We start from the raw sequence: 24,559 nt of genomic DNA on the forward strand, positions 1-24,559 counted from the left end.
ATATCGTGGTCAGACAGGCAGAGTCAACAGGAACAACTGGACAATGCAGGAAAGGCAAGGCGTAATCCACGAACAGGCTGAGTGTCGGGGTAGGCAGCAAACAATCAAATACCAGAGAGACAGTCCAAAAGTGGTAACAGGCAGACAAAAAACAGAAGATAATTCTCAGAAATGTTTACCAGGGCAAAACAAGACTTCACAAAGGTTGAATGAAACTGGTTGTTTAAATACAGGAGGTAATGAGAGTCAGATGCGAAGGGCAATCAGGACCAGGCATGGGATTGTGGGAAATGTAGTTGGGAAAGAGTCTAGAATTCAGGAGAATGAGACCCCTGATGGTCGGGAACGGGAATGGGAAAAGCATTTCCTATGCTTGTAACAACAAGTGGGTAATTAAAAAGAAATTAAGAGCCACAAACCAATATATTAAACTCTTTTTATTTTAGGTACACTTGGGTACATTAAAACAGAACCCATCTCTATATTTTAAATGCATACAAGTATGTTAAATACATTACAATAATTTGAATGCAACTTTATTCAAAAAAATGTATCTGAGAAGTATTTTATACAATTTTGTTTTTATGGATATTTAGATATATTTATTCTAAAACATAAAAAGGATACTGTATAATGTGCTCGCCTGTGGGGGTGTTGCAACGTCTCTGTGATGGTTCCTCAGATTTGTATTAGGCCTATTACTACAGCATTTCACCTCAGCATTACAAATGTCGACAACGTACCAGAAGCCGCCATTTAAGCACTGAATGAATGGATGACGCCGCACGCCTCTCACTCCTTTGTAACATCGTGCAAGGCAAATAAGAGGGTGACATCTAATGGAGAAGACTAGTTATTAGATTTACGTTAATCTTGAGTTCAATGTTTGCGGAAGTAAATATGGATAAAAAATCAATTTGTGGCCTTTGAGAACCGATTTTGAATCGACCACATTTAAAAAAAACATTAATCGAAAAAAACATGTATTTTTTGCCCAGCCCTACTTTAGACCAGGTTTTTGTTCAGACCAGCACACCCATGGGCGAACAGATGGGTCCGAGGGCATTTGCTATTTAAACAACGTGGCGCTGAACGTGAAAATGATAACTGCGTCGGGCTGAAACTAGCAAATAACATTTGTGTCGCGCCTGGTGTCGCATTGCACCAGGTGTATGATAGGGCCCCATATGGAAATTTAGAACAAGTTTTGATGAAACTTACCCACAGTTTTGTTGACATTCATTCTGAGTAAAAAATTATGCATTTTGACATTGAGATGCAGTTTTAGCTTTTAAAAACAAAGTGGTTTGTTTTTGTTTGTCTGTCACTTTCTGTTCATTACCTATTTGACATCAATTATATATTTTTTTTAATGGATACTGCATTGGAACTGTTCCTCTGAAACCATGTGTGCTTCATTTTAGTGCAGCACAGTCTCTTCCAGAGTCCTTAAAACAGGATGTTGGTTGCTTAGAAAAACCTTCTTGTCTTTTGACTTGAGCTTTTGTGTACAAGTGCAGAGTCATTAGACAGGTGTGCGTGAGAGTGGGAATAACAATGGGAACACTGTTACATAGTAACAGGTTTGCAATGGTTCTGATCAAGTCTATAAATGTAACCGTGATGTTAGCAGTACACATATGGAATTGCACACACTGTCTCATGGATCCAAATCCCGCTATTGATTCTGCTGTTTTTTCTCTTTTACTTTTATACATGAAAAATCCTCTGAAACTGAAATAAAAAATGATAAATTCCATTGTATCCTATAATAAAGCAATTAGATGTCAAATAGACTATCATTGACACATCAAACTCTTCCACGTGACCTGCACTTTTCGAGAAACTGAACTAGGGCATCTTCCTGTGGCATTACTGCAGTTTTTTTGGTGCAAGTGTGTAGTTGTCTATAAATATGACTAAATATAAATTTTAGAATTATTATCGTTAAAATAACACCTAGTTTTTTTTTTTTACTATTCATCACCTTATTCAGGCAACATTCTGCCCAAATGTAGGCAACCCAACACCCCCCCCTCCCAAGTCTTGAAAGGCCTAAAAGATTTATATATTTGAAATATCTGCAAGTACTGACAGAATTAAGCAAGTATTATTCTTATCAATCTCAACCCCTTGACAGATTCCAATAAACCAGTGACCTTTCAATTTGCCATTGATGCATAGCCCAGGATGTGAGTTATAACCTCTGATCTGGGTCAGCGATAGGTAGCAGCGTCTGATATTCATTCATCAAGCCTGAATATATTTATCATCAATCTGTGCAAATGATCTGTGGAATTATTGCTCTCTGCCAAAGCACAGGAAGGAGGTTCATTTCAACTGGCTGATAAAGTCAATAAACGAAGAATGTGTTTCAACGCCTTGGTTTTTTGCTATGTTTAGATGGGAAATTTGGAGTTGACATTCCAGCTCTGTGGGAATGGAGTGAGGAAACATATTTAGGTTTATTCTTCCAGTGGCGCTCAATCAGTTTGACCCTTGGTGTTTACAAGTAGAACAATCTTTTGATGAGTCTCATTTTAGTTTGAGACTGATACCCACTCTGCCACTGGCTGTGAGGCTCCATATGTGCCTCACGGCAGGAGATGAACTTTGTTTTCAAAGAGGTGATGATGGCAGAAAAGGAGAGGTGGTGGCATGTATTGCCTCTGCCTTCTCTTTTGTTTTTCTTTCCATTTCTGCATTCTGCTCTCGTTTTCATTTTCTGCTCCTTGCATACCTGTAGGTTCATACACACAGGTTTTACTCTGTCAAAATGTAGTGAGCTGCCTATAGATGTTTTGTTTTTATTTTTTGGTGCACCAAAATGATTTTGAAAACCGAAACCAAATGAAACCAAAATTATAGTAGATTAAAGCTGAAAACTGAAATTGAAAATGAAGTTTAAAGGGTTCACAACCAGGCACAGCGCAATATCTTGCTATCTTCGGCATGCTTATTGCTCGGTAGTGCGATCCGTTTAGCTCCACAAGTTGGTGGGCGGGGCTACAGAATCAGGCGTACTTATTCTTCTGTTGAGGCGGCGTTTCACCACACGTTGACGTCAAGGGTTGGCATATTCCGAGATTGAGCGTTTGTTGGGGCAGGTGTCAATAAAAGCTTTGTTTGACTAACGTTTTCAGCTCAGAAACTTACAGGATATTCTTATATCACGATGAACTTTTAAATAGTTTTATTTGAGTGTTGATTATTAAATAATTTTTATTGAGAAATCAACTTTTCGTTCATACTTTTACTGAGTTATTAAAAATATTGAATATATTTTTTAAAAATTATTTAAATTGCACATAACATTTTTTCAACTTTAATGATATAATTGTGTCTACTCTAATGCTTTGTTGAAATAGAAACATTTAAAGGTGCCATAGAATGCATTTATACAATATTTTAAATTGTTCTCTGATATCTACATATACGGTATGTGGCTCAGGTAAGGGCAAAAGTACTCCAGATATGGTTTTACATGTCCATTTACAACCCTAGGATTTGTCCCTGGAATTAAATGGGCTGTTATTACTTTATTTGGAAGGGTCATGAATAATAATGTTGAGCTCTGCTCTGATTGGCTGTTTTACAGCCAGGCTCATTTCTGTAGCTAACACAAGTGCAGTTATTCAGCAAACACAATCGCAAACAGCACAAGCAGACCACCTGAAAGACACTTTAAGCAGAAAATCTCAAATGGAGATTGCTGAAATGCAGCTTACTTGTTTATTGGTGTTTTCAGGTAATCCGCACGCGAGAGAGAGCTCACATGCACATGGTTGCCAGATTGCAAATTGTAAGTAAAACACCGGATAGAAAACCGCTTCGTCCCAATTCACATAGTATCCGTACTAAATAGTATTTGAAAATAAAACTAGTATGTCCCAAATTGTAGTATGTTGAAAAGAGTATTCCAAAGATACCCGGATGGTCTACTATTTCCAGTCAAAATTCGAAGTGCTGATCGACGCACACTCTAACGGCTGATATTGGCCACAACCCATTGCGAGTTGGACGAGGATTCGGTTAGAACTACAAAGTGTTAAAAAACTACAAACATGACGATTGTGCGAGTCCGACGGTTCAGTAGAGAGTTTTGGATTAAGGGGTTTGAGTGATCAATTATCAGTATTTAACCTGACGAAAAGATATGTATTCAATGTTATCCACATTATATTTCACCTGCAGCAGCATTGTGAACTTTGGTTGCTAATGATACGTTTGGCCATTACCTTTTAAATGCATCATTATATTTAAACTGCAAACACATGAGGGGAGTCTCTGCATTAAAGACCCACAAATAGCAGATCAACGAGCAACTGCATTTCTCTCTGATATGGTAGGAAATGAAACTGAATGTGGAGGATTTTAACTGTGACGATGATGGACCGGGCAGTTTAAACGGTCACCGGATGCACATACTGTAACTAAGCGTGACAGAGTCCGTTATAGATGACGAAGTAATATGTCCCAAAGCTTGCATAATCTTCTGCTACACACTCAAAAGTATGTTCATTTTAGTCTTGTCTTTTTTCGTTAACGATATTGCATGTTTATATAGTAACAGTTGTCATTTAAGGACGTTTGTGTCTCGTGACTCTCGTCTTTTCATAGTCATGGAAAAAAAGCGTTTTTCGTTAGATATATTTTCATTAACGCAATTAACACTACTGAGCAAACTGACAACTTTGAATTAAATTGGTGCAGTATCCTGTTAGATAAACATCAACCATGCCTGTTGACAGTTCTGTTCTGTGGGAAGGGTATGAAAAGTGCTCACATCCCCTGCACAGCCATTTTCGCTATTGTCCTTGCTTGCTTCTTCACAAAACCTGCAGAATTTCTGATGATTCGGATGTGCAGGTCCACGTTAATACTGCCTGGCCTTGAACATGGGCTGGTATATGAAAATTTTGGGGTGTAAATATTAATGATCCCGACTGTTACGTCACAGTCAGTGTTATGTTGGGATTCTCTCGTTTTTCAGTGGCCTTCTGCACGTACAAGATTTACATATGAAGGAGGAAGCAATGGTGTTTGACGCTCACGGTATGTCAGTTCCATGTACAGAACTCTTATTATTCAACAATGCCAAGGGTATATACAGTTTTCCATTATATGGTACCTTTAAACGTTCATTGTTTCAAAACAGTTTTGACTGAAACCAAAAATGTGTTTTAGTTGCTAATATTTTGATACATGTTTTTGTTTTTATTTTATTTTGTTTTGTTTGGTTTCAGAATGTCAAAACTTTATATTCAAAAATTAGAATGTCAACTTTGGACAAGACTGAAATATTTATTACTGGAACCCCATCGCTTACTAACAAAAATCATGTTGACTTTGCCTGTGATATTGCTGATACTCTCATCAGACCATCCAGTACTGTTAAAAATGTTAAAAGTGTTATTTTCGAATCCTTTCTCACCTTTGAGGTTCATATCAACTCTGTCACCAAATTTGCATTCTTTCACTTACGTCGTATTGCCAAGCTCCGTCCCTTCATTACTGTTAAAGACGCTGAAACGGTTATCCTGGCTTTCATTTCATTTTCATCAAAACTCTGCTGCAAGAATGTTCACCCACACCAAGCGTTCTGCCCATATCACTCCTATTCTGTTTGATCCCCAGCTTCCAGTGGCCTATCGCATCAAGTACAATTACTACTGCTTACTTTCAAATCATTGCATGGCTTGGCTCCTAGCTATCTCTGTAATCTGCTTCTCCTCTATATCCCGACCCGATCACTTCGGTCATCTGAATCTGGCCTTCTCTCTGTCCCTCGGTGTCACCACTCTTCTTTGGGAGGTAGATCATTTATTGCACCCAAACTCTGGAATTCCCTCCCCCGGTCACTCTGCTGTACTATTAATATTTCTGAATTAAAATCTCTTCTCGAAACCCCTGGATAACTTTCGATTCACTATACGTTCGTGTTGTTTACATCAAGGGTGTAGTCTTGTTTTGAACATTGGGGGGGTTGAAGTGTTAACCATTTAGCGGGGTCCCAGGGCATGCTCCCTCATGAGATTTATTTATTTATTTATTTATTTATTTGTTTGTTTTTTTTGTTTAATTTTGCAAGATGGTCTTTTGCGGTATCATACACACATGCGTTGATAACATAACTGCAAATAGCCTAGTTAACAATTACTTGTTTACACAGGATATGATGTATTTGTATTTTATTTAAATCTTTCACGAAACTTATTAGAATCCTGAAGGAGTGTATTTAGCACAGCAATACTCCATCAGATGTCCAACTCGTTTTTTTTTAATTATTTTGGCCATGTTTAGCATGAGAATCCAACTCTTTAACAGTGTAAATAAGTCAGAATGCATGAAATGGTATTAGACCCCCCCCCCCTTTAATCTTCTATTTTGTAATATTCTTCTCTGCATACTATTGTCTGTCATCATTATTACCTGTTATCTGTTATTATTACCTACTCTATTGTTGTCTATCTGCTTTTTAAAGCATCCTTGAGCAATGGAAAAGTGCTATACAAATAAGAAAATATATTTATTTGACTATTTTTTATTTTGTTTGCATAGACAATAATTGTTTCTAATATGTGTGTGCTGTGAATTGCATGCTGCTAGCTAAGCTAACATCAAAATCCACTGTAATCAGTTACGAGTTGAGTGTCTTGTTCAGCGCTATTTACTGCTTGGAATTTATTAGGTTACATGATGGTTAGGAAGCCGCCTTAGAAGGTAGCTGCCTAGGAGGTAGCACACTAGTTTTTGAGCCTTAGATTCAGAGCCAGAAGTGCTTTTTACAGTCTTGACCACCTTGTTCTCAAAAGCAGGAGTGTGTCATTACTTTGTGTTGTGCTGAGACAGTATGCATTAATTTGTGCAGATGTATAGGTGAATATGTAAATTCAGGTGTGTGTTTTGTTGGTTGAGTCATTGAAGTCCCAATTCATTCTCATCTAATTTTATAGCATCTCAGATTCATTCTTGTCTTACACTCCTCTTCATTTTTTCTTAGTTGTTCCACAGGAATAGTCTATTCCAGTAGGATCTGTTGAAAGCTTGTGCAATCTGTCAACCACAGTCGGTGTTATCATGAAACGGCAACCTGAGTAACATGATCACCATGCACAGAGAGAGACACAGAGTGTAGAGAGAACGAAAAGACTTTGAGCGTCTGTCCTGTTCCCATGAGCGTATGTATGTTCAGTCTGGGCTTTTGTTCGTTTGTGTCAGAGTGATCTCTGCTGTCATGTAACACAGCCATGGCCCAGAGACCTGCCATCACTGCCTCTGCTCACTCTCATTCTCTCTCTCTCTCTCTCTCTCTCTCTCTCTCTCTCTCTCTCTCTCTCTCTCTCTCTCTCTCTCTCTCTCTCTCTCTCTCTCTCTCTCTCTCTCTCTCTCTCTCTCTCTCTCTCTCTCTCTCTCTCTCTCTCTCTCTCAGAACAGTCTCACACAGAAACAGGAGAGCTCTGACTGCTTCTTATGATTCATCTCTTCTTATCTTAACCACAGGCCTCCGAAAATCAATCCTCACACCACTACCATGACATACCATGAGGATTTTTTCACCGTTTTTAATTTGAAACCCAAATCATTTCATTTTCAGGTCTACAGGTAGCCACACACACTTTTTTTCCTTTTGTCTCATTTCAAAGAATTATTCAGACTCCTTTTATATTCAAATTTACATGTTAAAAAGTGCATGAAAGGAGTAAGTGGCAATTACCAAGACAGGAAGTTAAGAAAACAGCAGTGTGCCACCCATAGGCCTCATAAGTCAAGAAGAACTTGGAGAAGTGTTAGGTCACAACAGGTGATCATCAAACAATGAGCTACTGAATTGGAGATCCGGCCGTCAATCATTTTTACACTGCCCTCCGATTGATTTAAATAAAATTGCTATTATGCGTAATACATCAGAGCGCTTTCTGCTCAAAACTCGGTGTGTTTAACTTCAGAAGTGTACAATTAGCTATTTGTGGTCCATATTTAGAGCATGTTTAAGCTTTTCTACTCATAATTCAGCTACACTTGTTTCCTATACATAAACCAGTTGTTTAGCCATGCGAATTTAGTCGCGTCTTATGTGATTAATTGCATTTATGTAAATTCTTACATAAAAAAGACAAAAATATGGGCACAATGATACAGTGTTTTATTAAGTACAAGAGATAGAAATCGAACCTTCAAAGAAAAAAGTTTAATAAATCAAACAGGGAGGGAGTAAAACAATTATTTTACTCCCTCCCTGCTAAGATTTACTGCTAGATTTATTTGCTAGATTTGTTCACTGTGATTTGTAGTGAAATAGTTAAAAGAATAAGCTTTACATTTATTTTTGATGTAAATGGACATGCCTTTATTAGATTTTTGTTTATGTGGGGTATTGTCAAATGTGTATTTAGCAGATATTTTAAAACACATATCTGAGACTCAGACCTTTCTGAAAGAAGTAATGGCCAGAGCTTGAAATCTTTATTTCGATACACCAGAGGATTTAATGTAAATAGTCACACAGAATTAAAGGGGTGGTAAACCACGATTTCACTATTCTAACTTTAGCTAACGTGTAATGTTGCTGCTTGAGCATAAACAACATCTGCAAAGTTACAACGTTCAAAGTTTAAAGCAAAGGGAGATATTTGCTTTTAAAGAAATCAGTTTCTAAGAACTACAGCAAACGGCCAGTAGGCGACTACACACATTCCTCCAGGGTTGGTGACATCAACAGGCTCAATATTTACATAAACCCCTCCTCCGAGAATATTAAATAAGGGGGGGTGAGGCCATTTTGTATCGCGGCGCTGTTGTGGTATAGTAGGCTGGAGTGTTGTTGCCGCGATGCCGAGGAAACGCTGTTATTTTCATCCGGATTGCAGGTCTGGGGTACTTGCTCTGTTCAGCCTTCATAGGGACGGGGGTGCGTTGCAGAGCGTTTAACATACAGCATGTTATATGCACGTGTGTTTGAGTCAGCGGGGAATCAGGCGCGCGCAGGGCTCCCTGCAGCACATCCACGGAGGAGAACATCCACCGTCTTCGCGATTTCAATGCCAGATTTGCACAACGTCAGCTGCGTGAAAAAAACACTGCCGGTGCGTGGATGCATGACGCGCGCGCTGCACATTTCACGGAGGACAACACAAACTTCCACAAACTTCGCGAGTTCAATACAGGATATGCACAACGGCTTGTCCTGAAAGCTGGATTTACAAACAGAAGCTGTTCACGGGCCACAACCTGTAAGTAGGGCTGCTCGATTATGGAAAAAATCATAATCACGATTATTTTGGTCAATATTGAAATCACGATTATGTAACACGATTATTTCACATGACTTTGGGAATGTGTTGTATTTATTAAAAATACACCTTTCAACAATTCAATTGAAATTGTAACATTTGTTGTACTTTTTGAACTATTAAAATAAATAAGATAAACAATATGGTTCGGCTAGATATGCTTTTCAGGTACGTCTAACATTAGTTTTCAGGTACAGAAATGTCTCAAGTGTAAAATAACATTGCATATTTGAGTGCATAAATTAAAGATGAATCCTATTAAACTTACAAAAGCTATTCAATCCGGATCGGATATGCGTCGTCTTTTTCGACTGTATAAAGTTCACTTAAGGCATATACAGACTATGTCTGCTAGGATACTCATCAAGATGGACATGTTGACATACGTTTTGTGTGAGTTTGTCCGTTCAAGAGCAAGACTTGAAAGAGAACTCAATATTTGCGCGCTGAGAGACGTGTGCGCGCTCTCGGATGATACATTATCAGATACAGATACATTTCCTCACAGCGCGCGCGGCTTCTCATTCGCGTCTTCTGGCACTAAACCCGGGTGATGACGGTGAAAACGACTGGTCATATTCAAACATACGGCAGCACTCGCATGCATTGAACAAAGTTTACAAAGAGAGAATTATTTGAAAAATATGAGGGGAAAAAAGGACGTTTACACGGCACCCCTGCTCTCGTCAGTTTTTGTTTCTTTATTTGATTGTCATAGGTCACTCTGTTTAATTTTCAAGTGGTTAAACAAATTCGCGGTGTTCCCTTGCGTTGCAGCCACTACCATGTAGCAAATCTTGCACGTAACATGTTTTTGCTCGTCGTCTGATTCCTCGAAGCCAAACTGTTCCCAGACAACGGAGTTGGTTTTGCCTTTTTTGCTCACCAAACGCTGCTGTAACTGCCCTCCTTCTGCCATCTTTACTCGCGCCGAGTTTTTAAATTCCAGCGGATGATATGCACACGAGACTCACGAACTGGGTGAGAGAGATTGTGGCTTAATTCGGGAGGGGCGGATGAGCGCATGCGCGTTTCATTCAGAACGCAAGGCAAAATAATCGTTTTTTCTCGATTGTACTATTTTGGTGATCGTTGGGAGGCAAAATCGAAATCGAAATCGAAATTCGATTAATTGCACAGCCCTACCTGTAAGTCTGATTTATTTTTCATCGATGTGTTTTCCTGTAATAGGTTGTAGCAAGGAAGTAAACAGATGACAACGCTGTTCTGCAAACCAGTCTGTTAAAAGCTCATTCATACTTAACGTTATCCGACGAACACCTAACGTTACAAACACTAACGTTAAAATCTCAACAGCGTACCTGGCATTAGTGTAAATGATTCTTTGATTAGAGCTTTTATGTATTGTTTATCTACAGGCTTGCTAAACATGGTTCTGTGTGTGATTTGGCTAACTTACTAGTTAAAGCCAGTGCTTAGTGTTTGTTTTGGGTTAGTTCTTGCGACAGATATTTGGCTATAATCGTTCTAAAAATACAAAAGTTAAAGTGCCATTCAGTAGCGATCATTATAGATCCGCAGTCTTTACTCTTGAGGACTGAACAGGTTCTGCTCGATCATCTTCACTCAAATGTTCTGGGTCTGATTCGGGCTCAGATTCGTATGGTTTTATTGACGCCGTTGTTTCTAACACTGACCAAAGCACAGCCTCCGATAAAGGTAAGGGGCGTGACGTTTCCGACATACGTGCACTAGGCGTTTAGCGAATCACAACACACTGGGCCAGCTAACCAATCTGAGCCCATCGCGTATTTTTGAGGGACTGGCTTCATACAACCCGGAAAGCATCAGACCGTTTTACAAGGAGGGACAGAGCAGTGTAGAATAAAGGTCAAATATATGAAAAATAAGGCAATTTTTTTTTAAACGAAGCATGAACACATGTTACAGTGCACCCCACAAACACAGTCAAGCCTTCAAAAGAATGTGTTTTACCACCCCTTTAAAAGTATTTAGTTTTGTTTTTCATGTTAACATGTTATTTGCAGTAAAAGAGTTTAGATTTAAAAAGTACAATCATGAAAAATGCTTGAAAGACAATAGTTAAAGTCCTATATTAAAGCAACACATATACAATTAAATATAAAGTGCAGCAGGGAAATTGTGGAGGTCATAACAGTGTTATTACCACTATTATTTTTATTTATAATGCTAATCTGCATTTTACACCCCATTATCACTGTACATTACACCATGTCTATTTATATCCCCTTTCATCTGCACACCTATCATCTACTGTTTTCTTGCCTTCTATACCGATAATGTTTGCACTTGCACTCTATTACTTTAAATTATATATTGCTATTTGCACTTCTGTTTAGATGGAGTCTGTATTTCATTGGCTCTGTATTTGTACTCTGCACAATGACAATAAAGTTGAATATAATATAATTGAGAATAGCTTCATATGAAGTCAATCTGAGTTGACTACATCATTGAGAGGCTATCTTGAGAGAAGACAAAAAGAAGTCATTCTCTCCCCTTTCATTTTTAAAAGGGAGTTTTACTAAATAAAATAAATAATTTGCCATATGATCTTTTTATTATTAAAAGGCACAACTAGTTTTTATGTATTTTCAGATTTAACCTTGAATGTCTATGAAGATATGTTTTAAAATAGGAAATTGTCTAATTCCACAGACTTTAGGGCAAATTCTGTCTCCAATGATAATTTAGGTATCAGCAAATATGCAATATATAATTTAGATGCATTATTTCCATTGATTCAGATATCTGTTAATGCTAGTTAATTTTGATAGTGTATCTGAAAAGATTAATACTACTGTGTATTTGTAACGGCGTTTGTTCGTGTGAGAAGAAGGTGGCGGGAGCCGGCGAACGTTCAACAATTTTAATCAAATAACAAACACGAAATGAAAGTAAAAGCGGCGGCCCCACACACACATAACCGTAAACAAAACACAACATAAAATCCAGGCCAGGTCCTCTCTCGTCCTTCACTTGTGTCGCTCGTCCTTATATGCCTCCGTGCTCCCTCATGAGAGGACTCGAAACCGGTGTGCCTCGCAGGTGACGCTCAATCTCAATCACGCACAGATCTCGCTTGCTCCTCCCATGTCTCTCGCTCGTCAACCTCGCCACAATATTATTAATATTATTATTATTATTATATCTAATTTGTAATCTCATTTGACAATGAGCAATGGGTATTGGAGAATAGTGATGATAGACATTTTATAGTAATTTTTACATTTAATTTATTATTTCCAAAAAAACACAGAGCAAATATTGTACTATGAAAAAAAAATCAATTTACTGCCCATTTCCCACAATTTCCCTAGTGCTTTTCATTCAATCACTGTAATTGTCTCTCAATTTGTCACACATGATACTCTCACAAGTTTCTGAACAGAAACTTTACATACCTATCAGTTCACCCCCCCCCCCCCACACACACACACACACACATAAAGGCTCAGAGAGTTTGTCGTCTTTCATCTGAAATGTGACAGAGCCCAGCAGGAACCTATCTTACATGATCTGACAAAAACGGTGCCATGACATTTCCTAATTCAATCCATTAATCTCTGTCAAAGTACTGTAGAGTGCATCACCTCTAATACCCATTGTATAAGTGACTGGAACAGCTCTGAGTTATCTGTAATTCAAGCAGTGTATAATTGTATGGATGCAGATAAACAGCTACATTCCAAATTTAAAATGTCCTTGAAATATAATTGCATTCCAAACATATATTGTTGAATGCTTTCCTTTGCCATCAAAGAACAAGGTCAAGCAGTAGACAAAAGACAGACAGGTACTTATACAGACAGGCTGTATAAGTGCATGTGTGTTTAAAACTTTTTTCTGAGCGTGATGCAGAGATGCTGATGTTTTGCATTACTCTGGAATACTTCCTGAGTTCTTTAGAAAAACAATTAAAGCTTGCGGGTACGTTTTGTACATGGGAGATGAGAACCATCACAAAGTGTGCCATCGCAGCAAACAGATCAATATTTAATTAATCGTGTTGTTTGAACTATGTCGGTCTATTATTGAGGATTTGCAAAGTCGCCTACTGCAGTGTTTAGAACTTGGCTCTAACTGTGATCTCTAACTGAGATGCAAGCCCGGATTATACAATAGGTCAGTGATTCATATAGAACTAAATTTTTGATGTTATGTACAGATATAACCTGTATGTATTATTAGTAATTTCTTATTAGCTGACTTGGTCCATATGTTTGTAAAAAGTTAGGAGAACATGTTGCATTGGGGGGGATATCATTCTCAAAAGGAATTTGTTATTTTTGTTTTTGTTACTTTTTCTTTTACTTCCCTTCTCTGCTTTTGCATTTGCATATGATGCAATGACAACTGCATTATCATAAACCTTTCATAAATGTCACATTTTTTGAAAGCTGTTACAAATATCTGCTCTCATTATTCAAATATAGTATTAGCATCTTGTCTCTCACTAATATGCGCTACACTTGCCAAGGCAAGTGAATGAACTTGTCATTGTTGGGAGCTAATTTGTTGGGAAAAAACGTTGCCAGGTGAAGCAGTTCACAGCTGAAGGGCGATAATTCAATCGGCTGTTAAATCAACTATCATTGCTTGACATTGTGCCTGAGTACAATTAGGTTTAGTTGGGGATGTGATGTGCTTGCAGAAATGCTCGCAGGACATGCTAATAAAACAGAGCCGGCACAACTGGGTGGGAGCTGCCAGTGAGAGCTTCACTTAGCATAGTAATCGCATATCAGTTCCACAGCGTGGACTGTATGCTTATAATGTAAATAGCCTCTGTAGGGACGCAACTGGAATGATGCTATGATATTAGCACAGTGTGGCAGTTTCTTTTCTGTTTTTCACCTCATTCCTTTATGTAAACAGACAAGGTTTAGCACATGGAATGTTCAAGTCTGATGAAAAGTATGTAGCTCAATGTCACATGGTTATTTTTTGATGAGCTCAGATTATTTGGGAGCATTTAAATGGTGTGCTGAGTGCTGACTTTTATTAATTGCTCTCAATGTAAATCTAGTTTAAATCTGGAAATAAAAGGTTTTAGGATTTTGACATGTTGGATTGAAATTTGAAACAAAGCTAGCTTCTATTTTGCATTTGTCTAATTTATAGCACATACAAAATAAATAATACATATGTAATATATAAATAAACATATTTAATCAATTACATATTTAAACATAAATACATATACATGTATGTGTATATGCATGCAACTTTTTTTGTATTTATATGCCATAAATTAGACCATCTTTCTCATTACATTTTAGAGAATCTTTCTCAGAATTTTTACTTTTGGTCCCCGCCATATGTGTATGTACAATATGTTGACAAAAATATTGGACACCCCTCCAAATCATTGAATTCAGGTGTTCCAATCACTTCCACGGCCACAGGTGTATAAAATCAAGCACCTATGCATGCAGATGCTTCTATAAACGTCTGTGAAAGAATGGCTCAGTGAATTCAAGCGTGGTACGGTGATAGGTTGCCATCTGTTCAATAAGTCCTTTTGTGAAATTTCCTCACAACTAAATATTCCACGGCCAACTGTTAGTGGTATTATAATAAAGCAATTGGGAACAACAGCAACTCAGTCACGTAGTGGTTGGCCACGGGTCAGCGCATGAGGCGCACAGTGCGCAGAAGTCTCCAACTTTCTCTAGAGTCAATAGCTCCAAACTTCGTGTGACCTTCAGATTAGCTCAAGAACAGTGCGTAGAGAGTTTCATGGAATGGGTTTCCATGGCCGAGCAGCTGCACCCAAGCCTTACATCACCAAGTGCAATGGAAATCGTCAGATGCAGTGGTGTAAAGCACACCGCCACTGGACTCAAGAGCAATGGAGACGTGTTCTCTGGAGTGACGAATTAAGCTTCTCTGTCTGGCAATCCGATGGACGAATCTAGGTTTGGCGGTTGCCAGGAGAACGGTACTTGCCCAACTGCATTGTGCCAAGTGTAAAGTTTGTTGAAGGGGGGAATATGGTGTGGGGTTGTTTTTCAGGGGTTGGGCTTGGCCCCTTAGTTCCAGTGAAAGGAACTCTTAATGCTTCAGCATACCAAGACAATTTCATGCTCCCAACTTTGTGGGAACAGTTTGGGGATGGCCCCTTCCTGTTCCAACATGACTCTGCACCAGTGCACAAAGCAAGGTCCATAAAGATGTGGATCAGTGAGTTTGGTGTGGAGGAACTTGACTGGCCTGCACAGAGTCCTGATCTCAACCTGACAGAACACCTTTGGGATGAATTAGAGCGGAGACTGCGAGCCAGGCCTTCTCGTCCAACATCAATGCCTGCCCTTACAAACGCGCTTCTAGAAGAATGGCCAAAAAATCCCATAAACACACTCCTAAACCTTGTGGAAAGCCTTCTCAGAAGAGTTAAAGCGGTTATAGCTGCAAAGGGTGGGTTAACTCCATATTAAACCCTACGGATTAAGAATGGGATGTCATTAAAGTTCATGTGCATGTAAAGGCAGGTATCCCAAAACTTTTCACAATATATCTATATGCATAATCTGTTCTTTTTGTCTATTTACTGAAGTAGAATCATTTGTAAAATGGCAGCAAGCATTACCAAAACACTCCAGTTTAATCCTGTTGTTTCATATTTATTATTTTAAAACAGAATGCTGAATGCTCACACTTAAGAAATTATTTACTTAAGAAATAATCAGTTCTCAATCAAACTTGATAACCTTTTTCAATGTCGAACATATCTTCAATGTCTTGCTGCTTGTTTGTGTGCATATTGCATCTTAAAGATGATTGATTGTTACATGCAACCCTGTCACATTTGAAGCAAAAGATCTCATCAATTACAGCTTCAAAATACGTAGTTGAAAGTCAGAACCTGACTCTCCCTGGAGCCCACACAAGTTGATGTCGTACAGCTGGGATGATTTAAATTTAAAATCAGGCAGTTCAGGAGAATTCAAATTCAATTTAATGACTTTGCTGACCGGAAAAGCTTTGATTAGAATTCATTTCTTTGGCTCGGTTCACAGTTCATACCCTGAACTTGTAGAAGTGAAATTCTACCCACCCCAGCCCTGAACGTTACGTTTATTGGTTATTCTTTAACTGGTTATTTCCTTGTTAGATATTCAGTCTTTGAATAGCACAAATCCGGACCTCTGCTGTCTCTTTTGCACAACCTGCCCTGACTTTCCTCTACTCTCTCTGAGAATCTGAGAATAGGGCAAAATAATGAATTAGGTTTGCAAATGTCCCGTAACCCTTCTGCACCTGGGGAACAGGAGAGCACAGAAGGGGGTCAGCATTTCACATTCATTGCATATAAAAGAGAGCTCTTAAAAGTGACCAACAGCTCCATATAGGCAACTGCTAATCGAATTTATGAAATTTCAAAGATACGATGGCTGTTTGTTGGCAAGCTGACACATGGCTTGGTCATCAGTGAATATGCTGAAGTGTTAAAAGTTTCATGCAGGATGGCTCAGTAATAACAAAAGCATTGTCAAAGTGAGCTGGGAAGCTTTACGTGTATGTGTGTGGTGAATTATTGAATGCTACTACAGGCTTTCTATGAATTATTGGTGTAAGACACCAGCTGACAGCACTATGTAAACCACAGTGAATCCAAATGTAGACAGTGCTCTTAAACCCCCTCCCACAAAAACACCAACTATGTCATGGCAGGTGTTCTCTTCCCACAGTTAACCCGCAACAGGGCCTTCAGATGTTCTCCCACCCGCTCACAAACAGGATGTATTTGATGCTTTATATACTTTTAACAAAGTTCCAAGAAATGTCCTGGGGAGCACTGCATCTCTAAGAATATAGGAAAGACTTTCCCACCAAGCGTACGTGTAGGCTTCTAACTATGTTTTTTTGCAAACTTTGCTCAAAGAAACATTATAGGATTCCAGGCATGTTGTGTCTAGATGTAGATACATGCCTGCGTTCTTGCTCACTATATATTTGAAGTCAGGTACAGCAAGGTCTCAAACTAAGTGTACATTTGAAAAAAAAAAAATCAGGTTGTGCGTATCTTATGGATCTGAGCATCTTCTCTTGCAGCTTATAGATCTGTTTAGTTTCTCATTTGAAACGTGCGCGATGTGAACACGCTCAAATACCAGGGTTTAGTAAGTTCTAATGTAGTAAGACAGTCATTTTAAAAGACCAAATTCAATATACACCTTATTGATGCATACATACTACAGGCAAACAAATAAACACAGAATATTAATGCAACACAAGGTTTCTTGTGAAGTGTTTTTTCCATCAAAAACCATTATAAAGAAAACGTGTTCATATTCTTGTCTCTTCTTCTCGCCTCTATATAGTATGCATCATCAAAAAGGTGTAAACTGAATTTAATCTTTCTATATCACTGTTTTAGTACATTAAGGCACTTTAAGGGTGCGTTGCACTAAGGATTATTTAGCCTGTCCAGGGGCGTAAATCGCGGGGGGGACGGGGGGACAGGACCCCCCCAATCTGAGGGCTGTCCCCCCCTAAAAACCATGCTGAGTATTGTAAATAATATAACAATATATACTTAAAATAAATGTGTTCGTGCTAAAACAATACAAACGCAAACGGGACAAAAAAATGCGTTTTAAGTTTAGAAACATTTTGAGTCCCCCCTAGCCCCAGAGTGGTTTGATCCACCGCGCACCTCAACTAACGTTACCCGTAAAAACTACCACACAAGTTTGGGGAGAGAACAAAGCTCTTCAGATAGCAGTTGTGAAACACCAGTAAGTAGCTGTCAAGGCTATTTTATTCACTTTAAACATCAGATGAAGTGATTCTTTTCTCTTTAATACAGATCAGGCAAAACACTGTTAACATCCCTTGCCCACCGCGGCACCGCCCCGGGCCACCGTCGTTTTCGTTTTTATAGTTATAAAATAATTTAGTTCAGTTAGAGAACAGACACTACAATTAAAAACTGAACGTGTCTGCTCAATACAGCACGAGCCGAACGAGCAAACAGCTGACAGACAAGATGATCGCGGATGATTTGCTTTCAAAGCGAAATGTAAAAGCGCCTATTTAAGGGACTGTGTCATTGTACTGTTTTGTTGTTGTGTTTTTCATTACGAATAATAGGCTAATGAACCCAAAATTCAAGCAACCCGCCCCCAAATTCAAAAAATTGGCGCTAATTATAATCCGAAAGTATATGCGCACGGCTGTAGGGTTTTGCTCACTATGATAACTGGCAGATCAGAGGGCTTGCTGCAGTTGAATTATCTAAATATCTGAATATCAAGTATAAAATACTATGTGGAGGACGCAAGATAATTGAATAATTATAATATGACTGCGTGGTGAACCTAATCGTATTTAAACAACTATCGCTTTGAGTTGTTGGTCAGATAAAATGACAGATAAAAGAAAAACGGACATTAGATAATTTTTCAGTACACCAAAACGCCAAATAAGTACTATATATATATATATATTTTTTTTTTTTTTGGTACACATATCCTTACAAGTACGATTTTGGCTGGATTATTTGTGTCCCCTTCAAAAATTGATCTTGAGAAATTTCATGTTTATTGTCCCCCCCAACTGTTAGATGAAATTTACGCCCCTGAGCCTGTCCTTGGTTCACCCTCCGCCTATGCTGCACAATCAGTCTTTCTGGGTAGTTAATCTGTGTTTAAAATTAAGTGGTGCAACACAACTTTAAAATAAAAACCCAGATCAACAAATCCTTGATTAGTGTTAAACTTTTCTTAATTGAATCCTTATTGGTGCAACCCACCCTAAATGTTTTTCACGTTAAGCGTTTTAAAAACATCCCACTTTTTTTAGTGATTGAAATACTGCAGGAGGTGCTGTATATGGATCACAAGTGAAGTGGCAAAAACTTGCATCTTGTTCAAATATTTTTTTTTTTTTAAATTGACAGGCGTGTGCTGCAGTTCTATGGCTGTTTTCCTCTCCAGGGCTCTGTGACGTTTTGTTTATTTAAATATGGAAACCGATTAGGTCTGATCTTAAGCTCAAGTTTCTAAACACTTGAAAATATCAGCTTTTTTGTACTATTTTGATTAATAATCAGAATTCTATCATTACATTCCATAATAACCTGGAGTATAGTTACCGATTTATGTTTCTGCCGGTGGGTGCCTACACTCCATGATCCCACTCCCAGCAATGACAAATACACCTACGTCTCTTATTTTTGCTTATTGGAAACTTGCAATTATACATGTAAAAAATGAATCACGGGTCTTGCAATTTTCACAAAATAAATTGTGTATATTTTCTTAATAAAATTGTGGTTCAGTGTTGTATAGAAAATATTGAGAACATTTCACTAATAAAACCAAGAGATACATTTTCCTCACTTTTTAAAGCAAATTTAAACAATTTTGAGGCTTGAATTAAGGAACCATTTAAGATGATGAAATTAAGGGAAAAAAGGCTACCTATTTATTTTAAGAGAGTTAGCTCAATTGTGCAGTTTTGTTTAGAGACCCCATTGTTAGTTCCCAGCATGCTTTGCATGTGGCTGGAAATGGAGAGTTAATATTGAAATGAAGTGTTGTTGTTACGTCTGGTGACAGGAAAAGAGGAAGAAGATCCAATAGCGAGTTCAACAACAGGAATTTATTATACTCAGGTTCACAGTAGAATTAGACAGATCGCTGGACAAAGCACAGGCGAGTGAAGCAGGCAAAGGCAGGCTGAAGAGAACACCACTCAGAACAGCGATTCAGGGATGCAATGGGCAAACCGAACCATCAGGATCTAGGAATCCGGAACGAAGAGCCAAGACCAGGAACACACGAACAGACAGGAACCACCGGACAAACTGTAACAATCTGACAACAAGGCTGAGTGAGACACACGTATAAATAGCCCAGGTGATGAGTGCAGCAGGTGGAAGTGATCAGAAACCACGCCTCCAACACAACCACACACACAGAAGGTGAGACGATGTATTCATGAACCGGGACAGTATCCCTCCCCCTAAAGCGCCTCCTGGCGCTCCCAGGAGGACCTACCTGTTGATTGTAATCATCAATAAGGGAGTGGTCCAGTATGTCCCTAGCAGGAACCCAACTTCTCTCCACCGGACCGTAACCCTCCCAGTCCACCAAGTACTGGAATCCGTGTCCCCTCCGTCTCAAGTCCAGAATACGATTGACCGTATAGGTTGGTTCCCCATCTACGAGACACGGCGGGGGAGGAACCTGGACAGGCGGATTAATATGGGAATGAAAGACGGGTTTTAATTTGGAAACATGAAATGCGCGGTGAATCCTCCTGTATGCGTGGGAGGCAGTTTGAGGCGGACTGTCACCGGACTAATGATCTTGGTGACAGTGAACAGGCCAATATATTTGGGAGCCAGTTTATTACTCACGGAACGCAGAGGAATGTTCTTGGAAGAAAGCCACACCTTTTGACCCACGACGTAAATGGGATGTTTAGACCGGTGGCGATCGGCTTGGGCCTTGGTGCGTCCTCCCACCTGGAGCAGAGTCTTGCGGGCTCTGCTCCATGTGTGACGACACCTTTGGACGAAAGCGTGAGCAGAGGGGACCGCAACCTCAGATTCCAGACTGGGAAAAATTGGCGGCTGGTAACCTAGACTACACTCAAATGGTGATCCTGTAGCCGACACTTGTAACGAGTTATGTGCATACTCAACCCAAGAAATTTGCTGACTCCAGGAGGAAGGGTTCTTAGAGACCAAACATCGCAACACTCTCTCAAGATCCTGATTGGCCCGCTCGGTTTGACCATTGCTCTGGGGATGGAAACCCGAGGACAGACTAACCGTCGCCCAAAGTAATTTACAAAATTCTCGCCAAAACTTGGATACGAATTGGGGCCCCCTGTCGGAAACCACGTCCATCGGAAGGCCATGTAAACAAAAGACGTGATCTACGACAGCCACCGCTGTCTCCTTGGCAGAAGGTAATTTGGGCAAGGGAATAAAGTGAACCATTGTCGAGAATCTGTCCACCACGGTCAAAACGACCTTCTTGCCCTGGGAGGGCGGGAGGGTGATAATAAAATCTGGAGCGATGTGTGACCAGGGTCTCGAAGGAACAGACAGCGGTTGGAGTAACCCATCTGGGGAGCGATTGGAAGTCTTACCCATGGCACAAACCGAACACGCCAAAACAAACTCCCGGATGTCGAGAGCCATACCAGGCCACCAGAACCGTTGCTTAACCAAAAACTTCTATTAACTCCTGGATGACAAGCTATATTGGAACCATGGCCCCATCGTATAACGTCGGACTGCACTCCCTCAGGCACAAATAAATGACTCTGTGGACCGCTGGGCGGAGGCATTACCCCTTCTAAGGCCGTTTCAACCTTCGATTCGATCTCCACTCGGGAGTAGACGGGCGTTCGGAACGATCAAAAACGCGAGACAAAACATTGGGCTTGATGTTTTTAGAACCCAGGCGATACGAAAGGGAAAAATCTAAACGTCCGAAAAAAAGAGCCCACCGACCCTGCCTAGAGTGGAGTCTTTTAGCAGATCTGATGTATTCCAGATTCTTTTGATCGGTCCATACGATAAAAGGAACCCCCGATCCTTCTAACCAGTGATGCCATTCCTTTAATGCCAGCTTGACTGCCAACAATTCCTTGTTACCAATGTCGTAATTGCGTTCGGCTGGCGATAAGCGGTGGGAGAAAAACGTGCATGGATGCATCTTATCGTCCAAGGAAGAGCGCTGGGAAAGAACCGCACCTACCCCCACATCTGACGCATCCACCTTCACCACGAACTGACGTGATGGATCAGGGGCAACAAGAATGGGAGCCGAAACGAAACGGCTCTTTAGTTTGGAAAATGTAGCCTCGGCTACACCAGACCACCTGAACGTCGTTCTGGGGGAGGTCAACGCTGTCAGAAGCGTGGCTAGTTGGCTGAAATTACGAATGAAACGTCAGTAGAAATTGGCGAACCCCAGAAACCTCTGCAGGACCTTACGGGAATCTGGACTTGGCCAATCCACCACTGCCTTAACCTTGTCGGGATCCATGCGCATGCCCTCGGATGACACGATGTACCCCAAGAATGGAACTGACTGTGCATGAAACGCGCATTTCTTCACCTTGACAAAATGCCCATTCGCTAGCAACCTCTGGAGCACTAGTCTGAAGTGCTGAACGTGTTCCTGGAGAGGAGAAAATATCAGTATGTCATCCAGGTAGACATAAATGATCTGATCTACCATGTCTCTCAGCACGTCATTGACTAGTGCTTGAAAGACAGCAGGGGAGTTAGACAGCCCGAAAGGCATCACTAAATATTGAAAATGGTCCCTGGTGGTATTAAATGCCATCTTCCATTCATCCTTAAATTCATCTTATGCGGACCAAATGATAAGCATTACGGGGATGAAAAGGGCTTTAAACCACATCAAACGGTACCAGACGATCAATAAGGGTCTTATCTAGCGAAATGATCGGTAATTTAAAAAAAAATAAAATAAAGTTTCAGTTTTATAAGCACAAATGCTCGCCTTGATCTGTTCATTGATGCGCGCTCGTGATGTCACGTAAAACGCAATTACGAAAAGGTCACGCTAGACGCAGGCGCAAAGACGTATGAATATGTGGATAAGGTCCGCTTTCCGCTCATTTGTAAACACTGACTCGGTACTTCCGCCTGCGTCTAGCGTGACCTTTTCAACGTATTTGTGTTTTATGTGACGTCACGAGCGCGCATCACTGAACAGAGCAAGGCGAACATTTGTGCTTATAAAACTTAAACTTTATTTATTTTTTAAAAAATTTTCCGATCGTTTCGCTAGATAAGACCCTTATTGATCGTCTGGCACCGTTTGATTTGGTATAAAGCCCTTTTGAAGCTGTACTGAACCTCTCATTTGGACCTTGAACCATATGGAGTCTATTGACTTCCATTTTATGGAGAAATATCCTGAAATCTTTTCATCAAAAATCTTAATTTATTTTCGACTGAAGACAGAAAGACATGGATATCTTGGATGACAAGGGAGTGAGTAAATTATAAGCAAAAGTTTATTTGAAAGTGAACTAATCCTTTAAAAACTACTCAAAAGTATTATGTGTAAGTAAATAGCACATAGGGATGGGCGATATTTTATCGTTTGCGATATACCGGTAAAAATTCTCCCCACGATAAGAATTTGTCTTCCGGCGATAATAACGATAAAGCCTAGTTGATGGCACGACCCATCCGCACAATGCCGCCGCTGGCCGTTATTACTTTATGATGGCCGCGGTGGCTGCGTTCATCACTTTGTTTAGCTGAACGGGGGTTGGAGAGAGAATTTTCTTGTGGTGCCCCCCACAGCACTCGGTGCCCTAAGCGCAGCGCGTGGTGAGAGCGGCGGCACTGAATCCGCATCTCACGTGCAGAGCGAAAACAGCGAAAGCTGCGGAAGAGTTCATAGCTAAACGAGGGGCTACCTGAGGGCAATCAACCTGTACATACAGATGTATTTTCACTCGCTGAGCACTTGGACTGAGTGCTTAAGAGATTCGCTCTGTCTCAATCGATCGGTAAAGCATATTATTTCAGTTCATCTCAATGAATGCGCAGTGTATTTGACGCACATTAAACACTAGTGTGAGGCGCGTGACTGAGAGCGCTGAGAGTTTCACACACACACTCAAAGAGAGAGCGAGAGAGTCTTATACCACACAGAATTGACGTGCTACATGTAAATAATACCCTTTGTTGTATTTTCCTGTAAAATAATGGCGTTTATTTGGAATTATTCAGCCTTTCATGAACAGGAAGAAACGAATGCACAAACGGGAATCTCATTGGCTGGCGTGCATCTACTGTGTTTTGATTTCAACAAATCAGTTTGAATGAGCGCTGACAACGTGATTAATGTTCATGAACCCAGAAGCTCATTATTCCTTAGTGCAGTTTATTTTTATTAGTTGAAGAATTCGTGGTATTATCTTATCAACTCAAATTACTGAAGTTCTATCATTAAATCATTATTTGTAACTTTTTTTGTAATCTGAAGACATTTTTGGGATAATTACTTTTGCTGTTTCTGCTATTTTTACCACTGTTTGCACCATGAGTGTATGATTAAATACAGAATCGGTTTACATTTAAAACTTGTCATTGATTTGAATTATTATTGTTTGTATTGTGTGATGTTTTTCAGCACAGTTGCACTATTTAAACATTACCTGCACTTTTACAGAAGACAATTATATCTGCAACTTTTCCATTTCTGAAAAGGCTGGTGTGGAATTTTACATAAAAAAAAGTATATATA

Source organism: Gobio gobio, assembly GCF_949357685.1.
Source record: "Gobio gobio genome assembly, chromosome: 3".
Lineage (NCBI taxonomy): Eukaryota > Metazoa > Chordata > Actinopteri > Cypriniformes > Gobionidae > Gobio > Gobio gobio.